Genomic DNA, 21,502 nt, shown 5'->3' with positions numbered 1-21,502 from the left:
GTGGTGGTTTCTCTGCCTCGCGCCCTCCACGCCTGCGAGCCCCCGCAGGAGCCTAGGCCTCTTCTGCCCCGTCGTCCACCGGACAGGACGTACCAACCGCAATAAATAGTAAAGGAAAAAATTAAAACATCACGTAAAACTGGAAAATTTGAAAACTATGAATAAAGGAAATTTGGTAGTCATGCAGACAAAGTTTCTAAGAAACTGTAAATGTTGGATTACTCCCCAGTTTCAGCACATTGTGAGAGTAAGATGATTTGACTGAATTATAACTGATCCCAGGAGAGAGGCCTTCAAGCCACAGATTTCTACATCCCTTTATAATCTGAGTGTATAAAATAGGTGTAACATTCCAGGGACTCTCACCTACTGTTGGTCATAATAGTCTCAAACAGAAGGCACTAACTGGAAAGACTGAGGCGAGAGATCTTAAAAAATCATTCTAAACTACTGCCTCTATGACGGTATACAAGTATATCGTGTTACATATCTGTGTGTGTGTGTATATATATATATATATATATTCCTGTAAACCCTCAAAATTAAAACTAATAAAACTATCATGTAACGGTTGTTTCTTTATGTCACCATGCAGCCATAGTAAGTACGATACTCAGAGTGACCTTAAATTAATCTTCATAGGGAGAGGGTGCTCGTGAAGTGGCAGATGGAGACTACTACAGTGCCTCAATCTCATCATTCTGAATATGAGAAATCTAAAGTCAGCAAAGAGAAGGAACATACATTCCCAGAGACTAGATTGTCTAAAGTATGAAAAACAAACACCAATTTATTTGTAATCTCCTGACATTTAAAATGTATTCAGTATTTGCATTCCACTCTATATTATAGGATTTTGATTTTAATACAAAAATTACTTAACTATTCCTTCCCTCCAAGCTGTTGAGTAAAAGGAATACTCAAGGAAGATGCAACTAGTTTATCCAGAGACTTCGATTATTCTCCAGCATTTAAATATATTGCTCTGGGTACTGTGGTTTTAGAGATAGAAAATAAAAGGTGTAGGTTGGTAATTACACTATGCCCTAACTATAAGACTTGACCTGGAAGAGTCTGTGATGTGATTTATTTATGTCTTTGCTTGATGTGGTTTTGGATAAGCCTTTGAAACTGGATGAAATTTTTCTTATTGTAAAGATTTAGCTTGAATTCTACCCTTTTTAAAAATGTTTCCTCATTTTGCTTCTTTCTTCTATACTCTCTCAGTGTTTTTATAACTTGTATATGTAGCATTTATCACACTTTGCCTTATATTAGAAAAGATATCTATATCTTCCCTACCTAGCTGCCAAATAGCAGAAATCATGCTCTGTCATTATATCCTTGATAGCGCCTAGTCTAATACTTTACATATAGAAGGTATGCTATGTAGGTTTTTATGTGTGACTGTGAGAAGTATATGTGTGAATAAAATATATAAATATAAATTTTTACAATTAATTGTCTATAGTGTCACTCTTTCTTTAGAATTCTGAACTTGATTGGAATTCTGGAATTTTAAGATGCCATCTTCCCAAACCTAGCATCACCTGGCATTTTTTAATCCCAGCTAGAATTTGGATCGGTGTGATAAAAAACAAATATATGGTTCAAAATTTCACCACATTTTTCTTTCACATTTTATTCTTCTATCACATATATAGAAGCTTTGACCAGGTAATGAAAGACGCCTACTCCTAAATCTCCATTAATCACTGCAAAACTGCACCAAAGTGATAATACTTATTTAGATGTGGACAATTGACAATTTCCTCAATGAAAAACTGTAAAGTAATCTTTAGAAAACTTTGTAATATATTGATCTATAACAGTGCACTTGCTAAGCCCCAAGAAAGCAGGGACTTTTTGTGTCAGCTGCTATATATACTCAGTACCTAGAATAGTATCTGTTAAGTAATAAATGATTCAGAAATCATTTCTGAATAAATAAAGAATCAATGAATAAATATGAAAGCAACATCAAGGAAAGGCCCCTAGCCAACCTCCCTTTCCATCTTAATTGACTCTCCCAAATGCCTCCATATTCTCTAACATCTACTACATATACATCATAACAAGGGAGAGGATTATTTACTAGTGATACTATCCCATGGACAAAATTTTCCATCAATGTTTGAAATCAAGGAATATACACATTCTTATATACTAGTGACAACTAGGAGAATTGTGTTTGATGACAATTTTCTATAATTGCCAGTAGGTTTCCTTATAGAGAATATTTGTTCCTGAGATGGAGGATACAGTATAGTGAATAATTCTTACAAATATATCAAGCTTGTGCTGAATTAGGTTGGATTACCCAGGTTTTTGTTTTGTTTTGTTTTTGTTTGTTTGTTTTTTGCTGAACTGATTTTTAAAAAAAAAACAAAAAACACTAATGACTAGAAATTCCAAGTTGGGGAATGCTTATGCAGTTTAAATTCTGTTAGTCTGAAAATCTCTGAACAACAAGTTAATAATTCCCAACTGCTGACCCACTTCATATTCAATATGCAAAAATAAAATTCAGGATATTTCAAATCATTTTTCCTCTAAATACTATATAAATGTGGTAAGAACTGTGCATATGTTCTGTGACCAAGTGAAGTCCCACGAGAGTTTAAATACTGTTAAAGTTATAACATGGGGCTAGTATAAACTTTAATTGAATACTTTAAAAATTACAAAAGATTCTATATCTTATATCTATTTCTTATACATAAAGTAATCATTGATTAGACCTTTAACTCAATTTTCTTAAATATTTATTAGCAATTTTGTATATGATACATAATATTGAAAATCATAAGATAATAAATATGAGAAATTATATTAAACTGGTAACTTAGGGGTTCTCTAATGGAAATTAAAATAAAGCAAACTGCTTTGGAAATATCCTTTCCTAACTATAAAATAACATGGGTTTTGGGGGGTTGCCTGGAAACCAATACAAATAATTCTGGCACCTAAATTAATTTCATGAACATTATTATATGGAATGTTATTTCGAACTTCTCATTATCAATAAATAACTTCATATACTCACATTAACATTAACTGTATAAACTGTTAAATAAATTTACTTTTATTACCAGGAACAGAGAATTATTAGCCTTTATAATAGGATTATTAGAAAGCAACTTTAATATTACATATTTTTTAATGCTCTCCATTAAAAAGTAGACTGAGGTCCTAAGATTGTAACTGACTTGCCCAAGATCAAAGAGCTATTAGAAACAATCTGTAGTTGTGCTCAATTTTCTGAATTTATTAGATATTTCTGCTGACTTCTTGTATATTTCCAAAAAAGATGAAAACTCTTGTTCTGATCACAGCCATCTTGTTTCTCAGTTAGTGTTCATTTCTACATTCCAGAATATTTATGATTTTGTTTTATTAATGAATATTAGGTTTTTCTTTTCTCTACACACTCTATTCAACTTCATAAGCATGACTGACATTTAGGTCATTTAGTATTATATTCTAAAAAATATTATAAATGATATACCACTGTTAGTGCATAGTTCAATTCCACATAGCTTTGGTGCAGTGATGCACCTGAGCCATTTAGAATGCATAGTTAATTTTTCGGCAAAATAGTTCCTACAAGAGCATTTGCACAATCATATCCTAGATTTTAAAAAGTGGATATTGTCAAACAATATTATGTAAAAGACAAGATTATTTCATTCACACACACACATATATTGCAAAGTTTTTATCCTCAATAGCATGAATTGATGTAATGTCTCTGAACTTTAGGTTGCTCAAGACCAGGAACAAGAAAAACAAAGTGTAATTTACTTTCCCTCTTGTTTGTTATGCGTGCTTTCCAGGTGAAATATCCATGCCAGTGGCTAAAGATACTTGATTATCTGAACCCCCCAAACTCCAGATAAATTCTTAAGAATTTTGGGTATTAGCACTCAATTACCATAGTTTAAACTTCAGAGACTGTGGCTCTGCTTGGATAGAAGTAATCTAGTCATGTGTGGCAATGGAATTAGTTTGAAACTTGAATCACTCTGTGGCAATTTGATATTTTTTATGAATTTCAAAAGGAGATATTATTTTTGTAAACTGGTTTGTTCCTCTGGGCATGATATCCCTTTGATTGTATTAAATTCAGAGGTTTCACTTTTACTTTATTAAATCAATATTAGGGTTTTGATTCTACCACATCATTAGGGCATACAGGATTGAATCTCCACCCCTGTGGTGGGCTAATATGGACCCTCAATCAAGAACACGGAAGTAGATATGTAGAAGAATGCACAGATAAAGACAGAGCTCTATAGACAGGGCAAAGGCCACAGGAAGAGGTGAGCCGTTCACCTGATAGTTTACAGCTGATCCTGTGAAGAGAACAGAGCAGCTGAGCCAGGAAAGAAGTCCCAGGAAGAGAGATGAGCCTTATGTCAGCCTACAGGTGAGATCAGAAGAAGCTGGGACCACAGAATCTTAAGAGAAAGAAGGAAGGCTGAACCATCACAGACATTGCCCACCATCTTGCTTCAACATGTGACCAATGACTTTGGGTGAGAAAGTACCTGTTATGGTACCTTGAGCTGGACTCTTTAGGGTTTTGTGACTGTAAACTTCTACCCCAAATAAATACCCTTTATAAAACCAACAGATTTCTGGTACTTTGCATCAGCACCCCTTTCACTGACTAATACACACTCTGTGAGGAACTGGGTTATAATGGTTTTTATTAGAATCATCTAGTTTAATAAAGGCTCATAACTCCTCAGGGTTTGGGCTCTACAAAGCCAAAGAAGGTAAAAAATAATTAAAACTTAAAAATTAGTTGTAGGCCAGCACTGATGATTCCACAAGCGATAAATTCACTAATGGGTCATTTTGATTTAAACAATGAATGAACAAAAATGTTTCAGGAAAAGAAAATAAATTTTGAGGAAGGATCCTGTTGAGGGATTTATTTGTACTTGTGGAAAGCTTGTTATCTAAAAGGAAGCATGGCTTTGAGGCCAAAATTATACTAGAGAGAATGAAACAATAGCCACTATGTAAAGCAGAGGAAACAGAGACTGAGAGATGATGAGTTTTGTCTATTTTTTGTTTGTTATTATTATTTATTATTGAAATAATGAAAATGCCATAAAATTATTGAAGTGATAAACACAATTATTTGATTATACTGAATACCATTTATGGTACACTTTGGATGGATGTCTGCCATATTAATATATTTCAATAAAATTGATTTGTTGAAAAAAAAGTGGATTGTCAATCACCACATGAATTGAGGGAGTGTAGACTATACAAAGATTGAATTAGGATCCAAAAGACTATTCTAGGAAATAAACCTCCCACTAAAAGCCTCTACACCCCCTTTGCATCCATTCTGTCTTCTCTAGCAGAAAGTTTCCAAGTTCTCAAACTAAGTATACTTTTGTAGCAATGTTTGTATTTTTTTAAAGATTTATTTATTTAATTTATTTATCTCCCCTCCCTCCCCCCACCCCCCACCCCAGTTGTCTGTTCTCTGTGTCTATTCGCTGCGTCTTCTTTTCTGTCTGCTTCTGTTGTTGTCAGTGGCACGGGAATCTGTGTTTCTTTTTGTTGCGTCATCTTGCTATGTCAGCTCTCCATGTGTACGGCGCCATTCCTTGGCAGGCTGCATTTTCTTTCGTGCTGGATGGCTCTCCCTATGGGGCGCACTCCTTGTGTGCGGAGCTCCCCTACGCAGGGGACACCCCTGCGTTGCAGGGCACTCATTGCGCGCATCAGCACTGCACATGGACCGGCTCCACACGGGTCAAGGAGACCCGGGGTTTGAACCGCGGACCTCCCATGTGGTAGATGGATGCCCTAACCACTGGGCCAAGTGCACCGCCAAATATGTGTATTTTAAAAGCAAAGACGTAAATTCCCAAGGATGTGACCTATTGGTATTAACTCTATGCCTGTCATTTATTTCAGGTCACTATAAAATTGAATGCTGATTATTTCAGTCACTTCTTTGAAGAATCAATATTCCCTTTAATGAAAGAAAAATCAATTTAATTGAAATTGCTTATTTTTTCTCTCATTGATAGTTTAGTGGTCTTATTTAATAACATAAAAGGGAAGACCTTAGTCTTCTGTTTTCTAAATGTGCACTATTAGTAGGAATACTATCTATGTTTTATAACTTATTTTAATATAGACTTCTTGATGATAAATCTGGAGAAAGAATAGAGAGTGAAGATGACCAAAACAACCAACCTGGGAATTACCTTATATGAAAATCTATTCAATAGTTTATGCTATGTAGTTGTACCAATTATATTAAATGAACCAGGGTGTGACTCAATTTAGTTAAAAAGTGTTTGAGCCATTGAGTTTGTACTTCATAAGCAATAGGACATTAAACTTGATGCACTGATAAAGGATACCAAAAACAATTCAATATTGTCTTTAACTTGAAGAAACTGCTAATGGGAGAGAGTCAAAAAATATTTATATCACGTTTATAGTTATAAAGGGCTTTTACAAGTCATTATATCACTGATGTCTCACATAATCATTGTAAAGCAATCTAATTTTATATATGGGGAAACATGATCACAAAGTCATGTGGACATATGGTCACAGATTTACTATGTAGCAGAAGGGCAAAATCAGGCCTATCCAACTCCTATGCATTTGTTTCATTAGCAAATCTACTCAAATATATTCTAAGCCCAGAGCTTCAAAATGGTAGTTCCTAAAACTGCTTAAATCCATCACTTTTCTTTCTTTCAGGAGGAAAAAACCAAACCCCTGTTAAGAAGGGTAATTGCCACCTATCTCTTCCTCCACTAACCTAGCTGCCACACAGCAGAGTTAGCTTTCAAAACATATGTTGAATTTTATTTCTGACTTACTCAAATGCCATGGAAGCAAATGCCTGCAATATAGAATCTGTTTGCCTCCATATGGCATTCAAGGCCTTCCTCATACTAGCCCCACACTTCTTTTCCAATCCCTGTTCCACAAGTATCAGTCCCCAACAGAATGTGCTGCTTCCCACAATTTTTACTTTTTCACAGCTGTTTTTGCATATGTTGCTCTCACTTCATGAAATGTCCATTCTTCTTTTCCACTGTTAAAATCAATTTATCTTTCTAGGCCCAAATCAAACTTTCATGAGAAATGTTCTCATATCTCTCCAAAATGAATGAACCCTCACCACTTTGACCCTCCCCCACAGTGTTTTATTTCTACTTTTTTCTACTTCTATTTCTACTCCTATTTCTTTCTTTTTTCTACTTCTATGTCTTTTTTTAAAAATTTTTTGTTTATTTTTATCCCCATGACCCCCCTTCTGTCTGCTCATCTTCTTTAGGAGGCACTGGGAACCAAATCTGGGACCTCCCATGTGGGAGGCAGGCACCCGATTGCTTGAACCACATCCACTCCCTATTTCTACTTTTTTTAATGAATCTTTGTACACTTTAATTCTAATAAAGTGGTTCGTTTACATTTCTGTGTCCTTCTTGAGGAGACTGTAAGTTTCTGGTGTATCACAATAATATTAACTATTATTACCTGGTACTTAGTAAGTATGAGGTACCCAGTGAATAAATATTTGATGAATAGAATTTAATAGTAAAACTAAAATATTCCTAATTTACCACAAAAAAAGGTCTTTTATAGCTCAGATCTACATCAGCATATAAATTAGAAAAATATTGCTGCTTGTGAAAAGAAACTTCTTAAAATCAATATTTTAATGGTAGCATTTCTCTGTGTACTCAATTATAACATTAGTATAATCAATAGGGTAACTTCGTGGCTATATAAACTCTGCTATAGAAATTGTAGAACTATGAAAAGTTAAAAATCAAGGAAAAAATGGAAACAAAATAACAAAAGAGCCCCCAAAAAAATCAAACTATGAAAAACATTATTTGTCCCAAACCAAACAAGCACCATACAAAATGAAGTCATAGAGAATTTAACATTTCTGTCAGCTATGGGAAAACCAAGCCCAGAGGCTTTTCATCAGATATACATTCTCTTCCATGTAGAATTAAATGCACATATCAGTGAATTTTGTTGATGAGCAATATGTCCTGACCATAAGTCCCCATAATTCCCATGATGAGCATTCTAGAAACAAGTCCTTGATAGAGGAAAAGGTAGAAATGGTAGAAATAAATGCTCCTGCAGCATATGATAAAAGTCATCCAACAAGCTTCTACTACACAATAAGCCTTTCATTGTGTCATAATGAAACCCTTTGTTCCCCCAGGTAAATTACCAGGAAATTAGAAAAATTCCCTTTGAACAAAGGTTATAATTCTCCACCCCAAGTTTAAACTGTCCATCTGTGACCCTAGGCATCAATGAGAGGAATTCTGCCATCATGCATCCATAAGCTGGCTACAAATCAAGGCCAGTCTAATGAGCTTCTTTGCATGATTGGAGCAGTGAAACTGCTCTCTCCATGAAAATGGCCCTAAAATAATTATTCTTTGGCATTAATGTGAGTGATTGCAGTTAACACTTTCGGAGAGGACAACAAGAAGACCAAACAGTCCTCAATATAATATGGTAAATTAATTGTATAGGGAGTGTTTTCCAACCTTATAGCTGACATATTGAAATCTACTGCATGAGTAGAGAAGGGCAGTCATGAGGAACCAAGGTGGATGGTCAGAAAGAAGGTAGGCAATCAGTCCCTGATTGATATAGGTTTTTAACACTCAGATTGGAACTATTATTTTAACCACTTCAAATTATGTCATTGTAACTTTCTGGGAATAAAAAGACCTTGTCATTTATTTTTAACTAATTTGTGAAACAAATATATTCTATTGAAATTAATCAGTTATCCCTCCAGTAAATTTGAGCAACATCACTCTCACTCTTGTTACTGACACCATTGATTAGCATAATTGATGGGATAGTTTCCCGATAAACCTGACCATCAAACCCTCATTTGCTTTTGTAATCTAAAGTTGGTTTATGGGGACAGAATCCACTAAAGCACTATTTCCTAAACTGTGTTTCCGGAAGCTTTAATCTCCCCAGATGTCCCCCCAAATAAATATTCTTGCTCAAAATACATCTTTTGGATATTTTCTTTATATACACATATGGTAACATTGTGAACATTTACAGTTTAAAAATGCCTTTTGCTTAACCAAGTCTCCCAAAACCAAAATAATTGACCATGGAACAATTCCCACCCACTCATTCCAAATAGCTGATAAAATTGGGTATCCTGAACCCACTATGTTATTGAAATGTATTCAGCTGTAGAGACAATAGGTAATACATTCATGTGGAGTTTATGTAGTCATCCTTGAAGGAGGCTTTCAAGGTAAAGTAAAACAGATAGCTAAATTCAACTGCACTAATTTTTTAACACCGTGAGGGCCACAGCCACATTTCCCACATAATCTTTCCAAAGTTATTAGTTCATTAAAATGCTGAATATTTATTTTGTGTCAGTCACTATTAAAAGCTGTGGAATTAGGAAAAAGGACTTTATTTTCATGTTTTGAGAAACTTACAGTCAAATAAGTCATGCATGTACATAAGTTCAATAGGAAAAACAAGTGTGCCAATAAAATATGCACAGGGTTTTTGAAAAGCAAAGCAAAGGAGGAACTAGCTCTGTCTGCAGTATTCTCCAGCAATATATGTCAATTCAGTAATACCTAAGAAGGAAACAAAGGTATCAGAGGAGCACCTAACAGCAAAAGAAGGTAAAAAAGGAAGGCATTGTACCCTTCACTTCAAAACACTAAGAAAGCTTTCAATTTCCATCACCTTTCTAAGACTATATTGAATGGGAATGAAATACAACTGGAAAGCCACACTGAAACCTAGGTGCAGTGACTGCAAATAAACCACTAGAGCCACCTTTCCAAACACTCAAGGGAAATATCAGTTCTAATGCCTTTAGAGAAGAATCAAGCACAGAAAAATCCATCTCTTATCCACATATACTAACTCTTCTATGAAATAAATTAGAATTCCTGGGGTATCTGATCATATACTTGCCCAATTAAGGTGTTCTCATTGACCAGGCTCAATGAGACCTCATTCTGAAGAAAGCCATGACTCCCAAACTTTCATGTGCATAAAATCATTTTGATGTTTATTAACCAGTTATAGTAACTCTCATGCCCTGTAAATTCTGACTCAGTAGATCTGGGGTAGACCAGGAATTTGTAACTTAAATAGTCCAGATAATTGGTCACATGTTTAACAAATATGCACTGAGAAGCTCACCATCTAGTAGAAGAAGACAGTGAATAGTAAATAAGTTTTTTTAGGGGAGGTGGGGCAAGATGGCATCTGAGTGAGTGCACCTCATAATCTCTCCTGCAAAAAAGCAGCTGAGTAGGGTTGGAGTCCTGCTGGACTGGGCTGTTTCGGGGGCTTGCAGGGCGGGAGGTGTCTGGAAGTCAATTTGGTGAGACAGTGACAGAGGAGATTCTTGCGAAAGGTGGAATTTTGGGTCTCGGACACAGAGGTCAGAGATTGTGTGTGGAGTCCTCCCCCCTTGGGCTGGTGGCCCAGCCACAGTGATCCCTGGGATCTTTGTTGTGCTGTGGTGTTCCCAAACCCTGAGCGGGCTGTTTCGGGGGCTTGCAGGGCAGGAGGTATCTGAATGTGAAATTGGTGAGACAGTGACAGAAGAGATTCTTGTAAGAGGTGGAATTTTGGGTTTCTGACATGGAGGTCAGAAGTTGTAGGTGAAACCCCTCCCCCTAGGGGTGGTTGCCTGGCTGTGGAGATCCCTGAAGGTTTTGTTGTGATGCGGTGTTCCCAGGCACCGTGTTAACCGGATGTGTGGTTCCCAGGTCTGTGTCCCCTAAACCCTGGTGGCCCATGCTCCAGAGACTCACATACCTTGAGTCTGCAATATCATAGACTTCCCATTCCCGAATCCACCATACCCTGAGATCCGTGTGAGGTCCTTGATTACCCTAGCCCTCTGCATTTTGTGTTGTTGTTTTTTGTTTTTTTTTCTCTCTCTCTCTCTTCTTGAGCTTGGAGGAGTGTACCAGCTGACTTGGGGAGAGTCTGGGAAGAAAGGAGAGGCAAATCTGCTGAGAAAGCCCAATTTACCTAAATGTACTGGGATAGGAAACTTGGTCTGGGAGAAGGTGGAGTCAGAAAATCAATTAGACCTCCCCTAGCACACCTAAGGGGGAGGGACTGTAGGAGGTGCTATCCAAGCTTCCAAGAGCATATTTGGGGTTTCTGGTGAGGTGTAGGTGCTCTCACGCTGGAAGTAAGAGTCATAATCTTCTGTGTTGAGTTAGTTCAACAAGGAACTACTTGCGTCTCCTACCGGAACTCTCAGGCAGCTTTCCTGCTGCCCTGCGAGAGAGGGAGTGAGGAAGGGAGAAAGGGGGAAGGTCAGATCCCTAAGCATTTTATTTAACTGCAAAGAGGATTCCTAGCTTGAAACATTGGTTCTTTTTTTTTTTTTTTTTTTGTCGTGGTTGCTAATATTGCATTGTCTACTGGTCTTTTCTCCCGTTTTATCCCCAAGGTCCTTTTTCATTTAGTTAGTTTTTTTTCTCTTTTTCTTTTCATTGCTTGTTCCCCCCCCCTTTCTTTTTGTCCCCCTTTTCTCTTTTTTTTTCTTATCTCTCTTTTTCTACTTTTTTATTTTCTTTATATAATAGGTGCTGCAGGGAATGCTTCACATTTGCTGTGTTTCCTCATCCTCCATTTCCTCTTTTCTGTGTGTACTGATTTTGGCCACCTATACTATCCCCTTTCCCTACATCTTTCTATCCTCCATCATCTGATGTTTCACTTATATTAAACCTCCCTTTCTTTGGCCCCCAACTTGTCTGACTTTTTTATTTCTAATACCTTTCTTCTGTTTTCTGTCTTTTATCCACTCTTGATATTATTGTCTTTCTTTTCTCTTTCACTCTCTCATGAAAACACTGGCCTTTTAATTCATACTATATTCCACCTCATATTCAGTTGACTGTCTCATTATAGGTACTCTACTTACTGCTATAACTCTACACAACTTACATGAGTCTAATATCCATTCTCCTAGATCTCACATTGTTGCTCTGTTAATATTTATTACCAATACTACTTTATACATTTTCTTTTCTTACTCATTTAGCTTTCTCCAGCCCTAATATTTTCCTTCAAAGTGAACTTAGCCAGCAACAAGAAAATAGAGTAAGAAGAACAAAGTGACAAACAGAAGACATAACACTTATGCACAAACAACAACTAATTAATCCCCAGGACTAGACAAAGAAGCTAAGGAACTGATTAAACCCACCAAGATAAAATGACCAGACGGCAACAAAAAACTACAAACCAAACCAATAATCAGGAAAACATGGCCGAATCCAATGAACAAACTAAAAACCAGGAAGAGGAGCAAATCATTGGACAACTAATTAAAGCCCTCAAAACATATATTAGAGACCAACTTAATGAAGTAAGAGATTAACAATATGAAGAAAACACTAGGAGAGGAAATTGCAGACCTACACAAAAAGATAACAGATATGATGGTGATGAACACCACAGTTCAAAAAATCAAAAATATACTCTCAGCAAATAGCAGCAGATTAGAAGAGGCAGAGGAGAAAATTGGCGACATGGAAGACAGTACATCTGAAATCAAACAGATAGTAGAGCTCATAGATTAAAAAAATAGAAAAAATCCAGCTGGGACTTAGGGACCTGAATGACAATGCAAAACACACAAACATACGTATTATAGGCATCCCAGAAGGAGAAGAGAAGGAAAAGGGAACAGAATGGATGTTGGAGGAAATAATGGCTGAAAACTTCCCAAATCTACTGAGAGAGATGGATGTACATGTCCAGGAAGCACAACACACCCCAAACACCATAAATCCCAACAGGTCGACCCCAAGACATATATTTGTCAAATTATCCAATGCTCAAGACAAAGGCAGCAAGAGAAAAGAGAACCATCACATACAAGGGAGGCTCCATAAGATTAAGTGCTGATTTCTCATCTGAAACCATGGAGGCAAGAAGGCAGTGGTCGGGAAACGGACTTTGGCCCAGTGGTTAGGGCGTCCGTCTACCATATGGGAGGTCCGTGGTTCAAACCCCGGGCCTCCTTGACCCGTGTGGAGCTGGCCATGCGCAGCGCTGATGCGCGCAAGGAGTGCCGTGCCACGCAAGGGTGTCCCCCGCGTGGGGGAGCCCCACGCGCAAGGAGTGCGCCCATGAGGAAAGCCACCCAGCGTGAAAAGAAAGTGCAGCCTGCCCAGGAATGGCGCCGCCCACACTTCCCATGCCGCTGACGACAACAGAAGCGGACAAAGAAACAAAAGCAGACAAAGAAACAAGATGCAGCAAATAGACACCAAGAACAGACAACCAGGGGAGGGGGGGGAAATTAAATAAATAAATAAATCTTTAAAAAAAAAAAGAAGGCAGTGGTATGATACAGTCAAAGTACTAAAAGAAAAAAATTTCCAACCAAGAATACTCTACCCAGCTAAGCTAGCATTCAAAAATGATGGAGAGTTCAAAATATTCACAGATAAACAGAAATTAAAAGAGTATGCCAACAAGAACCCTGCCCTTCAAGAAATACTAAAAGGAGTTCTGCAGGAAGAAAGAAAAAAACAGGAGAGGCAGAGATGGAGGAGTGTGTAAGAGCAACAAAAAAGACAAAAAGAGAAGGAAAAAAAAATAATCAAAATATGCCAAACACAAGTCCAAACAAAATATGGCTAACATAAATAATTCCTTGAAAGTAATAATTCTGAATGTCAATGGATTAAACTCACCTGTCAAAAAATGCAGACTGGAAGACTGGATAAGGAAATATGACCCTTCTCTATGCTGTCTACAAGAAACACATCTTAGACCCAGGGATTCAAGGAGGCTGAAAGTGAATGGTTGGAAAACAATCTTACAAGCAAACAATAACCCATAAAAGGCAGGAATAGCTATATTAATATCAGACAAAATAGACTTTAAAAGTGAAATAATTGTGAGAGACAAAGAAAGATACTACATATTAGTGAAAGGGATAATCTTTCAAGAAGAATGAACAATCATAAATATTTATGCTCCTAACAAGGGCACCTCCAAAAACATGAGGCAAACACGGGAAAAACTAAGTGAAAGAATAGATGCCTCTACAATTATAGTGGGAGACTTTACTACACCACTATCAACTTTGGACAGAACATCTCAAAAGAGAATCAATAAAGAAACAAAAACTTTGAACAGTGTATTAGAGAAGCTGGACCTAATAAACATACACAAATCATTATACCTGAATACAGCAGGATATACATTTTTCTCAAGTACACATGGATCCTTCTCCAAGATAGACCTATACTAGGCCACAAAGAAAGGCTCAATGAATTCAGAAAGATGAAAATCATACAAAATAATACCTCTGACCACAGTGGAGTGAAGCTGGAAATCTGAAAGGGCCAGAGGCCCAGATTTCACATCACAATACGGAAATTAAACAGCAAACTCTTAGAAAAACAGTGGGTCAAAGAGGAAATCTCAAAAGAAATTAATAACTACCTTGAAACTAAGGAAAATGATAACACAACATAACAAAACTTATGGGATACAGCAAAGCAGCACTGAGAAGGAAATTTATAACCATAAATTCATACATCAAAAAAGAAGGGCAAAAACTGAAGAACTAACAGCACATTTGGAGGAATTAGTAAAAAAAACAACAACAACAAAGTAACCCCACAGGAGGAAGAAAGAAAGAAAGAAAGAACAAAGATAAGAGCAGAACTAAATGAAATAGAAAATAAGAAAGCACTTGAGAAGATAAACAAAATCAAGAGTTGGTTCTTTAAGAAGATCAATAAAATTGACAAACCCTTAGCGAGACTAACAAAGAAAAAAAGAGAGAAGATACAAATACACAAAATAAGAAATGAGAAAGGAGATATCACCACTAACCCCACATGAATAAAGACTATCATAAGAGGACACTTTGAAAAACTATATTCCAACAAAAATGACAATTCAGAGGAAATGGACAAATTCCTAGAAACACATAAGCAGCCTATATTGATGAAAGAAGAAATTGACAATCTCAACAAACCAATCACAAGTAAAGAGATAGAATAAGTCATTAAAAACCTCCCAACTAAGAAGAGCCCTGAGCCAGACAGTTTCACAGGTGAATTCCACAAAACATTCCAGAAAGAACTAATGCCAATCTTGCTGAAACTCTTCCAAAAAATCAAAACAGAAGGAACATTACCTAACTCATTCTATGAAGCCAACATTACCCTAGTACCAAAGCCAAACAAAGACACCACAAGAAAGAAAAATTACAGACCAATTTCTCTAATGAACCTAGACGCAAAAATCCTTAACAAAATACTTGCTAACCATATGCAACAACACATTAAATGAATTATACACCATGACCAAGTGGGATTCATTCTGGGTATGCAAGGATGGTTCAACATAAGAAAATTGATCAATGTAATACACCATATAAACAGATTGAAGGGAAAAAATCACATGATTATATCTATAGATGCAGAGAAAGCATTTGACAAAATACAGCACCCATTCTTGATAAAAACACTGCAAACGATGGGAATACAAGGAAATTTTCTGAACATGATAAAGAGTATATATGAAAAACCCACAGGCAACATCGTTTACAATGGTCAAATCCTAAAATCTTTCCCTCTAAGATCAGGAACAAGACAAGGATGCCCACTATCACCTCTTCTATTTAGCATTGTCTTAGAAGTACTTGCTTGAGCACTGAGGCAAGAACCAGAACCTGGCAATATATTGGGCTTCATTTTTCAGGAAGATTTGGATTACAGAGAGGTTCAACAATGGCAGGGGAGGAATATTGGGGTGGGATGTTATTGACAGGAGACACATGGTTGGCAGGGAGTTCTCCAGGGCATATATCTAGAGTACATTAAAATATTTGGATATTTTCATAGTGGTTACAATTAAAAACAACAACTTAGGGAGTGCTGAGTTCCTAACCAGGGGAGCTCTATCACAGTCCCTAAAGGAACAGCAACAATCCCCCAAGTGCAACGGCAAAGTCCAAAAAAGAAGGAAAGTCCAACAATGAGCCCTCAATACTAATGACTATGCTTGTGAGCCTATGCACCTGAAATAACAACAAGGCCTAGAGCTGCAGGGTGTCTAAGAGTTACCTCCTGAGAACCTCCATGTTGCCCAAATGTGGCCACTCTCTACGCCAAATTCAGCATGTAAATGTGTTGCCTTCCCCCCAGCATGGGACATGACTCCTGGGGATGAGCCTCCCTGGTGCCGAAGGATTACTACCAAGTACCAGCTGATGATGTCACTGGAAAATGACCTTGAATAAAGGGTCAACTTGGCCCAGCAGAATATCTCAGTCTACATATATACCAGGAGTTAAAAATGCTTTTTGACCTGAATAATAGGGGGAAATGGAAAGGACAAATGAGTTTATATGGCTATGAGTCTCCAAAAAGAGCAGGGAGGTTATCAGAGGGATTGCCCTTATGCACACCTGAGCAGAGTCCCAAAGACAGATAAAGTAGATACAACCCCAGGTATTGGTTCTTCTGAGGGCTACAGAGACCCACAGGTTCTATGGTCATGGCAGATGGAGTTCAGTGCCATGTTAGATGGTCCCACTTTGGAGTTTGTGTTTCTGTGTGATGGAGCTGGACTTAGATGTGATCTTTGCCCACAAGACTCTCCTGTTACTTTTACCAGAACTGTAGTTTAGTTAGTGCTGGGGTTTAATGTATACCCAGGGGACCTGAATCTCTGGACTGACCATGTGATAGCCAGGCCCTGAGCCTCAACAGACTTACAACTCCTACACTCTGGTTTATTGGACTTACCCCACTCAGCTAACATGGAGGTGAAGAAGATCAACCACCACACCAGGGAGCCAAGAGTGCCTACAACTGAAAGCAGGAGAATTGCATCCAGCATCCATGTGGAATCTAAGTCCCCTTTGATATAGATGTGGAGTGGACACAACCATTCTAAGGTCCACAGGATGGAGGAATAGAGTGTGGATTAGAGTGGACTTACTGATATTCTATGCATGAACTATTGCGATTAGTAATTGAAGAAAATGTGGCATTGGTGTGGAGAAAGTGGCCATGGTGGCTACTGGGGGTAGGGAGTGGGAGGAAGAGATGTGATGTGGGGGCATTTTCAGGGGTTGGAGTTGTCCTGGGTAGTGCTGCAGGGACAGTTACCGGATATCGTATGTCTTCCCATGGCCCACTGGGTGGACTGTAGGAGAGTGTGGGCTATGGTGTGGACCATTGACCATGAGGTGCAACGGTGCTCAGAGATGTATTCACCAAGTGCGATGAATGTCTCATGATGATGGAGGAGGTTGTTGTTATTGGGGAAGGAGTGGGGTGAGGGGTGTGGGGGTATATGGGGACCTCATATTTTTTTAATGCAACATTAAAAAATAAAGACCAATCAATCAATCAATAAATAAAAAGTTTTAAAAATACATACAACTTCATATTGTGACATGTTTTGAATAAAATAAGAAAGGTAATTAGTACAGACAGATGGGGGGAAATTGCTATTTAAAAATGGTGCCAAAAAAAAATCTGCGAGAAGGCATTTGAGCCTCAATAAAGTAAAGAAGGCACTAATGCAAGGAATTGATGGGAAAACATTTCATACACTGTAAACTCTAAATGTAAACGTCCTGGTTTAAGGAAGAGTTTGGCACCTCTAAGAACAGAAAGAAGGTCATTATAGCTGGAATATGGTGAGAAAAAGTGGTATGAAATACAGTAAGAGTGATATGTAAAGATTAGATCACATAAGATTTATAGACCTTGGTAAGGAGTTTGGATTATATTCTAAGTGCAAAAGAAAGTCACTGACAATGTTTAAGCAGGAGAATAGCCATTTACTATTTGTTCAAAAAAGCATTGTGTGAAGAATGATTTATAAGATTAAGAAAATGAAGATAAAGAGACCAGGTACAAAAGACTCAAAAAGGGGGGAATGGGGGCAAATAAGACTAGAAAGAGGTGACAGATTCAGAGCATATTATTAAGATCTCTCCAAAATGCATTCACCAATTGTAACAAATGTACCACAATAATGAATAATGTTGTTAATGTGGGAAAATGTTGTAGGAGTAGGGAACAGGATACATGGGAGTCCCCTATATTTTTTATGTAACATTTATGTAATCTAAGAATCTTTTTTAAAAATTTAAAAGTATATTTTCAAAAAGATAGAGGTATAGAGATTACAACTTTTGTAATGGATTGTGAGGGAAGAAAAAAGGTGACCCATAGTATTTCCTATTGAGTCAATGGGAGCATCTTGGGGACATTTACTAAAGGAAAAGGCTAGTAGAGGATGTGGTTGAGGGAAGGCATATATTGGGGGATCATGTTTTCATGTTTTGTTCATGATAGCTTTGGTGTGTCTATCAGGCATTCAACTGTAGATATCAAAATATCTGTAGAATATTTGAATTTGGAGTTAAGTCAACAACATTTAAGACTATTGGAATGGAGGAGGTTGAGTAGAGCTATACCGATGATAGATTTTTTTCAAAAGGTGAGGGGGCACTCAGGAAGAATCTTGAAGTTCCCTCAAATTTAGAGTTTGAAGAAAATTAGAGGAACCAAAAAGAAACTAAGAAAGAGCAGCCAGTGATTTGAGTGAAATTAAAGAGAAAAGAAATTACAAATCAGAGACTAATCACCATGTCAAAGACAGCTGAGGGGTTGTATAAGATAAGGTTTAAATGTTAGCATTGAATTTGGCTGCATGAATCCTTTTCAAATGGTGTAATAAGGATAATAGACTTATTGGGATAAATATAGGAGAGGATTACAGAGGGTCACAGAATCACATTGGAGCAATAATGCTTTAGATAAATTGTTTTCTTGATTATCCCTTTTGTTTTTTAACCTGAGTCCAAAGCAAACTTGGGACCCTAAAAGTCACTAAAGCATAAAGGATTTATGTGTGCACTACTGCTAAAGTCATATTAACACTCACTCTGAGCTCCAGATGATATCAGATGTCTCCTCACAGTTTCCTAAGCAGTGTCCAACAGAGAGTACCATCTCTTCCGATGGTCACTGCAAGCAAAGATGGTGGCTATCTTGCTCAACACTACTGTACACCAAACAGAACAGTGCCTTGTTTATGAGGGTTATTTTTATTAAACTGAATTGGCTATAGGAGAGCAAACTTGTGGTATTCCATTTTGCTACCTTGTCGCAAAATTTTAAGAGAAATTTATACTATTTTTCCAAGGTTTTCATATACCATACCTATTATTTCTGAAGCATACAAATTTCTACACTAAATGTCAACTTTCTGATGCCTTAAGAATTAATCATAGGGAAGTGGATGTGGCTCAAGTGATAAGGACTCTGCCTACCATATGGGAGGACTCGGGTTCAATCCCTGGGGTCTCCTGGTAAAAAAGAAGAAGAGAAAGCATGCCTGCATGGCAAGCCAGTGCCCACATGGTGAGTCAAGTGCCCGCATGATGAACCAAGTGCCCACGTGCCACACTATGCCCACATGGCAAACCAAGTGTCCACATGGTGAGCTGAGTGCCCACGTGAGTGCTCCTGTGGCAAACTGAGTGCCTATGCAGTGAGACAGTGTCTGCTCAAGTGAGTCAGGCAACAAGTTGATGATGCAATAAAAGAAAGACAAAGGGCAGAGTCAAGGTGAAGCGCAGCAGACACCAGGAACTGAGGTGGCGCATTTGACAGGGATTCTCTCTCCACATCAGAGGTCCCCAGGATCAAATCCCAGTGAATCTAGAGGAGAAACACTAGAAGAGAAGACAAAAAGAGAAATAGATACAGAATATCACCCAGTGAATGCACACAGACAGCAAAAACAGCAGGGCTGGAGAGGGGAAGAAAAAAATTTTTTTAAAGAATTAATCATACAGAATACATCTCTACAGACCTGGAGCAGTTAATGTCTGCTGCTAAGGTCTCCACTACAGTTGTAAGAAAAAGGTCTTTGCACTTTTTGTCTGTCTGATTTTGGCACCCGAGATTGAATGGGAGAATACAGGAAATTCTGAAAACTTGAGGAAGGGGAAATAATATTTGCAACTCAGAAATAAACTTAAAAACAGTAAAAAAAAAATTAATCATATAGAATTACTCGTTTGCATTGCAACTACTATCACAAACACCTTCAAACTTCAAGCACATGATAAGCAGTTGAGATTAACATGAGCCTAATGGAATGGTTCAGAAATAAAATGAGAGAAAAAACAAAGCCATTACATTTGAATACCAGAAAATAGTGGGAAAGTAAATATCAGAAGAAACACTAATAAGTAGTTACTGGCAAAAGCAAATGCTTGTAAGACTCAATAATCAACATTTCACTTATTATACCACAAAAAAATTTACAGTGTATGAAGCATGAACATATTTAGTCACCCTTACCCAGTCCCACTGTAATAGTAGAAATATAAAAGGACACATATTATCAGACCTAGACAAAAAGGAACTGTAGCTTTCCTGAGAGACCCTGCTATTTCCCTTCCCTTAATCCAGGGATGTTTCAGGAGTATGCCATGACCATATCAAATGAATATGTGGACTAGATCAAGGTGGAGGAATAATTCCAGAGTAAGACACTCTTAAGCGTTGGGCCCTTCAACATCATCTCAGCAACCTGCAAGATTTCAGAGCTTGGCAGTTCCCATTCTTCTTTTGCTTTTTTTCTTAAAACACTAAACTAATCAAATAGCTTCAAGATAAAGTTCATCTAGTTCTTTAACTATAATCACTTAGAACTCTTCAGCTCTCTTAGATTGCCTTGGTTCAATATATATTGGAAATGTTCAGTGTCACTAACATGACCTCCACTAAGACAGGGATCTTTACCTGCTTTATCTACTAATTTATCCCAAATGCCTGAACTAATTCCTGGAATAACATAAGTGCTCAAATGATGATGTCCAATCTTGCAAATCCCCAATAAGAGGCAAATCAGTGATTGGGGTAGAGAGGCAAACCCCATTGTAGAAATGTTCTTCTCTTGGTAGAGAGGAGGGTTCCTAGTATACCCAGAGTAATTGAAATATATTTTCCCACTAAAAAATATTACTAAAGGTGTTCTGAATCTCTGATCCTTGTGAATAAATTATTCATGTTATCTCAGAAAATTAACATCATTCCATGGCTCTAAATTAATGTCAGAGAAAGTACCAAGTAGAATATAACACCTTCACAATTGACCATACCATAATCTTCCAACTACCACATGACCCTGACAACCAAAGGAAAACCATGTGACTAAAAAGTCCAAATAAGAGTGGCTAAAATTATTACCTTAACAGGTTGTTTTAGCCATTTTGAAACTCTGCCATCTGTATCTGAGCATCAGAAGCCAACTATTCTGAGAAATAAAAGTCTGAATTTACTCTGTACCAACTCAATAAGCATGCCAGGCTTCTGAACTTCATTCCTAATTTTCTAAGACATGAAATAGTTCTAGGAAACAGACAGGAACACAG

General features: G+C 37.4%; 1 protein-coding gene across 1 annotated transcript in view; it reads right to left on the bottom strand.

Annotated features, from left to right (window-relative positions):
• CSN2 (casein beta) overlaps window positions 1-21,438 on the bottom strand; it is a 202,927-nt gene extending 181,489 nt beyond the window's left edge. The window contains exon 1 of the mRNA XM_071218527.1: window positions 21,318-21,438. The gene's annotated coding sequence lies outside the window, so the exon portion shown is untranslated. The remainder of the gene's footprint in view (window positions 1-21,317) is intronic.
• Window positions 21,439-21,502: the final 64 nt, after the last annotated feature.

This window comes from Dasypus novemcinctus, chromosome 1, assembly GCF_030445035.2.
Source record: "Dasypus novemcinctus isolate mDasNov1 chromosome 1, mDasNov1.1.hap2, whole genome shotgun sequence".
Classification (NCBI taxonomy): Eukaryota; Metazoa; Chordata; class Mammalia; order Cingulata; family Dasypodidae; genus Dasypus; species Dasypus novemcinctus.
The sequence above is the reverse complement of the archived record's forward strand: the minus strand, read 5'-3'. Positions and strand labels throughout refer to the sequence as shown.